The sequence below is a fragment of the Orycteropus afer genome, unplaced genomic scaffold (assembly GCF_000298275.1).
Source record: "Orycteropus afer afer isolate SDZICR_OR568_19922 unplaced genomic scaffold, OryAfe1.0 scaffold01164, whole genome shotgun sequence".
Taxonomy (NCBI): domain Eukaryota; kingdom Metazoa; phylum Chordata; class Mammalia; order Tubulidentata; family Orycteropodidae; genus Orycteropus; species Orycteropus afer.
Window position 1 is genome coordinate 19,910 of NW_006922751.1, and position 8,067 is coordinate 27,976.

The following is an 8,067-nucleotide window of genomic DNA, read 5'->3' on the forward strand; positions in this document are numbered from 1 at the left end:
TTGCAATGAAGGAATACAGGAAAAGTAATGGGATAGCCCTTTCAAGATTATGAGACTGAGATATCCATTTGTTTGCACTATTCTTTGCTCCTTAACACTTTAAAGAGGTCCCTTGTAACATGTATTAGGGATAATGCAGCAGATTTGCCCAGTGCAACATGATGTCTGATTTCTTGACTACTGCTTCCATGAGTGTTGATTGTGGATCCAAATAAAATGAACTCTATAACAACTTCAATATTTTCTCCATTTATTGTGATATTGCTTATTGGTCCAGTTGTGAGGGTTTTTGTTTTCTTTATTTTGAGGTGTATTCCATAACAAAGACTGTAGTCTTCGATCTTCATCAATAAGTCTTTCAAGTCATCTTCACTTTCAGCAACATAGACCTGGAGGCTGTCATTTGAACAGAACAAGGGGATACTGCATGATTTAAAATCAGGAAGGGAGTGTGTCAGGGTTATACCCTTTCCCCATACTTATTCAATCTCTATGCTGAGCAAATAATCTGAGAAGCTGGACTATATGAAGAAGAACATGGTATCAGGATTGGAGGAATCCTGTGATGCACAGATAAGAAAACCTATTTGCTGAAAGTGAAGAAGGTTTGAAGAACTTACTGGTGAAGATCAAAGACTACAGCCTTCAGTATGGCTAGCCTCAACATAAAAAAAAAAATCCTCACAATTGGAGCAATAAGCAAAATTATGAAAAATTTAGAAAAAAATTGAAGTTGCCACGGATTTAATTTATTTGGATCTACAATCAATACCCGTGAAAGTAGCAGTCAAGGAATCTACATATTTCATTGGGCAAATCTGACGCAAAAAAAAAAAAAAAAAAAGAAACATTTTCAACGGCTTAAAAAGTGAAGATGTCAGATTAAGGTGTGCTTGGTGCAATGCCTAAGGCATTTGACTGCTAACCAAAGCTTGGTGGTTCGACCTTAGCAGCTACTCCATGGAAAGAAGATGAGGCAATCTACTTCCATAAAGATTTACAGCCTTGGACACCCAATGGAGGTCACTATGAGCTGGAGTCGACTTGATGGGAGTGGACTTTTTTGGTTGTTTGTTTGTGTTAACCCAAGCCATGGTATTTTAAATTGCCTCATATGCATACAAACCTGGACAATGAATAAGGAAGAGTGAAGAATTGATGCCTTTACATTACAGTGCTGACAAACAATAATGAATATACCATGGACTCCCAGAAGAACAAACACATCTATCAGGGAAGAGGTACAGTCACAGTGCTCCTTAGAAGTGAGGATGGCAAGACTGTCTCATGTATCTTGGACATGTAATCAGCAGGGACAATTCCCTGGAGAAGGACTTCATGGTAGAGGGTGAGCAAAAAAAGAGTAAGATGCTCAACAGCATGGTTGACACAATGGCTGCAAAAATGGACACAGATAACAATGATTGTGAGGCAGGCACAGGACCAGGCCATGCTTTGTTCTGTTGTACATGGGTTGTTGAGAGTTGAAATAGACTCATCAGCACCTAACAACAACAACAACAACAACAGCAAATCTCATTCAAAATTACTAGCAGAATTTAAAAAAAAAAGAAAGAAAGAAAAGAAAAATCAAATCCAGAAAAGATAAAAAAATAATAATAATAATGCTTTCTATCAAATTCGGATTAATTCCATGAAGACAAAGTTAGTTCTATGTTCATATATCCACAGTGTTCATCTCCACTCTTCTTGAAGTCTTTACTCAAAAGTCAGTTTTTCAGTGAGGCTTCTACTGGCCCTCTTATCTAAATTGCAAGGCCTTCACATTTCCTTACTCTCTTTCCTAACGTATAGTCTCTAAAGCACTTATCACCATCTAACAATCCATGCTTTTCTATTGCATCAAGACATGTTCTCTTGGGAAACAGATTGGCAGGCCAACAATTTGTTCGTGAGTGCTCCTGGGATCAGCACCTTGAGAATGAAGTGAAGGAAGAAGCAATGGGCAGAGAGAGTAACTGACTTATGATGCAATCCAAAAGTCAGCCTCGACTGACCCTCCAGGGTTTTCTGAAGCAGAACAAGAGAAAAGAATGGAGAGAAAAGGAATGAAATACCTCTGTTCATCTCCAGACCACTAAAGGATACAAAAACAAGCCACAGCCCTAAAGCAAAGGCTTGCAATGCATATAGTTGACAAAGCATTAATATCCAATTAAACAAAGAACTCCTATGAGTTAGTTAGAAAAAGGTAAACTGAAAGATAAATGGCTTATTGTGTGTGGACTTGCATCTCCATAATACAAGAAATGTTTATCAGTTAAGTAATATTCTATACCTACCAGATTGTTAGAGTAAAAGAAAACATGTTAGTAATTATGTGGCTACAAGCCACATCCAATGGGAGTGTAAGTTAGTTCAGCCTCTTGGGAAAACTCTTTGAAACCACCCAAAAGAAAATTACACTCCCCTATATTGTAACCTACTTCTACTCAAGTATAAAAGTCTTGTCTTCCTTGTAGGTGTATGCATATTATCCTATCACTGACAGCATTGTATTTCAGGACAGATCCTGAAACATCATTTGTGATAATGAATGCCTAGCCATTCCTCTTCAATTTGTCATTCCTGGCATAGTACATCATAAGGTTTTCTGATTCAGAATGGCCAAAACCAGTTCATTTCACTTTTCTAGTGCCTAGAATATCAATCTTGATGGGTTCCATCTCATTTTTGACACTTTCCAATTTTTCTAGATTCATACTGCATACATTCCTTGTTCTGATTATTATTGGATGTTTGCAGCTGTTTCTACTCAATTTGAGTAGTGCTGTGTCAGCACATGGAGGTCCTGAAAGACTTACTTTATCCATATAATTAAGGTTGGTTCTACTCTAATGAGGCAGCTCTTTCCCAGTCCTATTTTGAGTGTCTTCCAACCCAAGGAGCTAGTCTTCCTTCACTGTTTGGACAATGTTTCCAATCTATTCATAAAGTTGCCCAGTAATTTATCAGACAGTATTTGTCTGCTATTCATAAGGTTTTCCCTGGCCAGTTTTTTAGAAGTGGGTGGCTTCCTCCTTCTTCCTAGTCTGTCTTAGTCTGTAAGCTGCATTGAAACCTGTGCACCATGTGCAACTCTGCTGAGTCTGAAACACCAATGGCAGAGCCTGAAGCCTCACAGCTTCACAGGATGACAAACTGACAGATGAGTTTGTCTCCCTTAGCTGTTGGAAACATCTGCTTGAAAATTATATGGAACAAAGAAATCAACACCACAAAAAACCACATAACAAAAATGACAGCAACAAATTCATATTTGTCGATAATTACAGATCTGGGAAGGGACTTATCTCTAAGATTTATAGAAAACTCCATCACCTCAACACCAAAGGAACTAAAAATCCAATTGAAAAATGGGCAGAAGACATGAATAGACACTTCACCAAGGAGGATATTCAGGTGGCCAGCAAATACATGAAGAGATGTTCACAATCATTGGCCATCAGGGAGATGCAAATCAAAACAACAGTGAAATACCATCTCACACCAGAACTGATGGCAAGGTCCAATGAGACAGAAAATAACAAATGCTAGTGAGGATGTGGAGAGATTGAGACTCTCATACACTGCTGGTGAGACTGTGAAGTGATACAACTACTGTGGAAAGCAGTATGGTGATTCCTTAGAAAGCTGGAATTGAGATACCTTTTGACCCAGCAATTCTGTTAGTAGGTATATATCCTAGAGACATGAAAGCCAGGTCAGGAACAGATATATGCACAACCATGTTCATCACAGCACTATTTACAAGAGCAAAAAAAAAAAAAAAAAAAAATGCATTGACCCATGTCACTTTAGCTTTGTGTATTTCACTGCACATGAATTATATTTCAATAAAATGCATATAAAAAATCGATCCAATAAAAAGTAGGAAATGAGGAAATAGAAGTTAAAAAAAATGCATGGCAAATAACAAAAAGTTATAGATAATTAAAATGAATTCTAATATGTCAGTAATCCCAATAAGTAAAAATAAATAAACTCATCAGTTAAAATATAGATGTTATCATGTTAAATGAAAGGCCCCACTTCAACATGTGAGACAAAATGGCTAATAATAAATAGGATGAGATAAAGTGTAACAGGAAAATGTCAGCAACAGGAAAGAATTTGGCATAGCTGTATTAGTATCTGTTCAATTAAACTTTAAGACAAAAAACCTTATTAGAAAAATAAAGAATATTACACAATGACAAAAGTAACAAATTAACCTGGAAGATACAATAATTCAGAACTTGTATATATTTAATAGTGTATTCCCAAAATATGTGAAGCAAAACTTAACAGAATTGTATGTGTTGAGAAATACATACTCACATTCTCAATATCTGATAGGTCAAATGGGTAAAAACTTAGTAGGAGAGCAAATGACTTTGACTATGTAGTTAACATGCTTGATCTAATGGAAGTATGTAGATTCCTGCATCCAGCTGGCAGAAAATACACATTCTTCTCACGCATATAATGGAAAGTTAATAAAATTGACTGCATATTAGACCCCAAAGCAGTCTTCCCAAGCTCAAATGAATCAAAAACATTCTTTTTTTTTTTTTTTTAATTGTGAGCTGGGTGAAAGTTTACAGAGAAAATTCACTTTCCATACAGCAATTCACACACACATTGTCTCATGACATTGACTACAATTTACCCCAAGGCAACAGCTCCCCTCCCACTTTCTCCTGGTAGTTAGCTCTTCCCTATGTCCATCGCTCCATGCACTCCTGCCCCCTGAGCTGTCTCCCTGTGCATATACAGCCCTTCTTTCTGCCATGATTGTTCTCTCTAACATATAGACATTTTAAATCATGAACAAACAACCAACAACAACAAAAACAAAGATGAACTCTTGTCTCGTACCAAATAGAAAAATTAAGTCAAAATGGAGAGAAGAAGTAAGCATGAGGCCTCATACTAAAATACTCTTTGAAGAAAATTTAGAGGGAAATCTTCATGATCTTGGATTAAGAAATAGCTCTTTCAAAAGGAAAGTAAAAAATGAAAACTATAGTTAAATTGGATTTCATCAACATAACACATATTTATCCATGAAATTCCATTATCACAAGAGTTAAAAGACAACACATAGCATAGGAAAAATATTTACAGCTCGTATATCTGATAAAAGTTTAATATTCAGAATAAGTAATGAACTTCTAAAATTCAACAGCAAAAAATAAACTCTATTATTATATGAGAAAAGGACTTGAAGAGATGTTTTTCCAAAGAAAATACACAAGTGACCAAAAAGCACTCGAAATGATGCCCAACATCATTAATCCTCAGGCAAATGCAAATTAAAACCACAGTGAGATACCACATCACACGCACTTGTATGGCCACAGGGTTTCCTTGGCTTTCATCTTTATGGAAGCAAATTACCACTTCTTTCTCCTGTAGTGCCACTTGGTGGGCTTGCACCACCAACTTTTTGTTTAGTAATCATGAACAAATTGTTCCACCAAGGGACCTTATAATAATACTAAGTGACAACAAATGGTGTTGGCAAGGTTGCAAAGAAATTGGAAACCTCATATAATTCTTTTGGGAATGAAAAGTGGTATATCAACTTCGGAAAGTAATCTGGCAGTTTCTCAAGTGGATTAATATAGAGTTACTATTTGACACCACAATTCCACTACTAAGTAAATATCTAAGAGATATGAAAACCCCATGTCCACGCATAGACTTGTATGGAAATATTTACAGCAGGGTACACATAATAGCTAAAAAGTAAAAACAAATCACATGGCCATGAACAGATGAATGGATAAATATATGCGGTAAAACCATACAATGGTATATGCAAGCATACAATGGAATGAAGTACTGATATATGCTATAACATCAATGAGCCTTGAAGACACTATGCTAAATAAATGAAGCCAGAGGCAAAATTCCACAAGTGTAACATGTTATTTACATGGGATATTAGATTTGCTAAATCTATAGAGACAGATATATTAGGAGCTCTGGTAGCATAGTGCCTGAGGCACTTGACTGCTAACCAGAGGCCCTGTAGTTCAAACCCACCAGCCACTCCTTGGAAGGAAGGTTGGGCAATCTACTTCCATAGTGATACCACCTTGGAAACCCAAGGAGGTGTTGCTATGAGTCGGGTCCGACTCGACGGCACATAACAACAGCAACAACAATGGAGACTGAAAGCACATGTTTATCACTTATCGATAAGAAATTGCTAGGGCTGGGGAGAGTAAGGATTGGGAATGACTGATTAATAGGTTTGAGGTTTCCTTTTTGAATGATGAAAAAATTCTGGAGCCAGATAGTGGTGATGGTTGTGCAACACTGAGAATGTACTTAATGCTACTGAATTGTAATTTTCAAAATGCTTACAATGGTAATTTATATCATGTGTGTTTTATCACAGGTGAAATAAAAAAAAGAAAAATGATTAAACTTCCAGCAAGTTCAAAAAGAGTCAAATTTATTTAATTATACAGAGATGCATACATGCGAAGTAAAAAGATGCGGTCAAATCCTACAAAAATGCCAGTATTAGGACAAATATTCTCCAATCTTAGCAATTTCATAGGAGTCACCTGATTAAAAAAAAAATACCAAAGAAATGATAAATACAGGATAGCAATTATCACTGGGGACGTGGAGTGTGATGTCATTGGGAGACTGTTCAAGTGGATGCTATGATGATGATGATGCTTTGTTTCTTAACTGGCAGTGGTGATACATTTTGTCATTGTATTGCTATTCATTAATAACTACAGACACATTTTATTCACTCATTTGTACACGATATCTTTAACACGTATCATCATCATAGCATCATACACCCGCCAGTCCGCAAAAGGAAGGTTGGGCAATCTACTTCCATAGTGATACTGTCTGGGGAACCCAAGGAGGGGCCTCTATGAGTCAGGTTCGACTCCACAGCAGTGAGTTTTTATTTGGTATCTTAAAGAGTATACTACTCATTTGTCAGTTTGTCATACTGTGGTGACTTGAGTGTTGCATTGAGGCTGGAGGCTATGCCACTGGTATTTCTAATACAGCTGGGTTACCCATGGTGGACAGGTTTCAGTAGAGCTTCCAGACTAAGACAGACTCAGAAGAAGGAAGGGGCCAAACTTCTCAAAGAACTGGACAGTGAAAACCTTATGAACAGCAGTGAAGCATTGTCTATTACTGAAAGCTTATGAATAGCCCTGAAACACTGATATAGGGCTTGAAGATGAGTTTGGAAGTTTGTAAGGCACTCAAACTATGACTGGGAAGAGCTGCCTCCTCGAAGTACAGTCAACCTTAATGGTGTGGATGGAGTAAAGCTTTCGAGACCTCCATTTGTTGATGTGGCACAACTGAAAATGGGAAGAAACACTCATAAATATGAATTAATAATCAGAATATAGAATGTATGAAGTATAAATCTAGGAAAATTGGAAGTTTTCAAAAATTAAATGGAATGCATAAATATTTATATCCTAGGCATTTGTGAGCTGATATGGACTGGTCTTGGCCATTTTGAAAAGACAGCCATATAATCTACTATGCTGGGAATGACAAATTGAAGAGGAATGGTGTGGCATTCATTGTCAGAAAAAAAATGGTTCAAGATCTATCCTGAAGTACAATGTTGTTGTGATAAGATATGCCTACAAGGAGGACAAATTATTTATGCACCAACTACCAAAGTCAAAGATGAGGATAATGGAAGATTTTTACCAAACTTTGCAGTCTGAAATTGATGGAACATGCGATCAAGATGTGTTGATTATTACTGGTGATGCAATGCAAAAGTTGGAAACAAAGAAGAATCACCAGTAGTTGGAAAATATGGCCTCAGTGATAGAAATGACTAGTAATGTGAACCAACAGCAGATCCATGGGAGAAAGACGTGGCAGTCCATCCCTGGAAAGATGGAAACCTTGTACACTCTCTGAGACAGTTCTCTTCTGTCCTATAGGATCTCTCTGAGTCTGAATCCATTAGAAAGCAATGGTATTGTTTGGATGAAATGTGAGCCATGAGAGTGAATTTGATTCCAGGCATGATAAGTTTCTAAGGGC